At 35.9% G+C, this 750-nt stretch overlaps 1 protein-coding gene across 1 annotated transcript in view; it reads right to left on the bottom strand.

The window, feature by feature from the left end:
* LOC106877702 (putative mediator of RNA polymerase II transcription subunit 26) overlaps positions 1–750 on the bottom strand; it is a 271,412-nt gene that overhangs the window by 28,548 nt on the left and 242,114 nt on the right. The gene's annotated exons all lie outside the window — the stretch shown is intronic.

The following is a 750-nucleotide window of genomic DNA, read 5'->3' on the forward strand; positions in this document are numbered from 1 at the left end:
GAAAGAAAGAAAGAAAGAAAGAAAGAATTATTTAAAAAAATGTTTTTAAGCCACGCAGTGATTTAAGTTCAAGAAGTCTGGCAGCGAATCAAAGTACAATTGGCCACTCTTTAAATGCCACGGATGAAAACTGACGAAAATCAAATAGAAATTCAATAATAATAATAATAAAAATAATGATGATAATAATAATAATAATAATAATGATCATGATAATAATAAAGAAAAAATCAAAATAAAAGTTGGCTTTCTCTCGTATTATGTACCAAAACCACATAACCTAAATTCTTCGACATTAGTCGCAACTTTAATCTGCACGAAGTTGCTGTCTCTTTTTACTTTGGTATGACTAGACACTTTTCATGAGAAGTCCAGCAGGTATGTGGTTTCTTTTCTGAATGAAATAAGCGTACACTGGCGGTGAAGGCGGAAGTTTGAAATTGCAGGAATTCGCTCAGCAAATTTGTGAACTCTTGTTCGATCCCATTGGTCGACATTTTGAGGATTTCTCATGTGTCAGACTCTCAGGTCCCACCAAAATTTTGAGAATGTGGTTTGTTAAAGAAAGTCGCCGTGCAAAAGTCGCCTATCAGATGTTTTTTTTTTTGTTCATAGATCAGCTTAGAGCTGCGGCCATGCTGATGCATCAAATACACACACACACACACACACATGCATACATACGTATGCATGTGTGCGTGTGTTTGTGTGCATATGTTTACATATGTGTATATGTGTGTGGGGGGGGGG

This window comes from Octopus bimaculoides, chromosome 20, assembly GCF_001194135.2.
Source record: "Octopus bimaculoides isolate UCB-OBI-ISO-001 chromosome 20, ASM119413v2, whole genome shotgun sequence".
Classification (NCBI taxonomy): domain Eukaryota; kingdom Metazoa; phylum Mollusca; class Cephalopoda; order Octopoda; family Octopodidae; genus Octopus; species Octopus bimaculoides.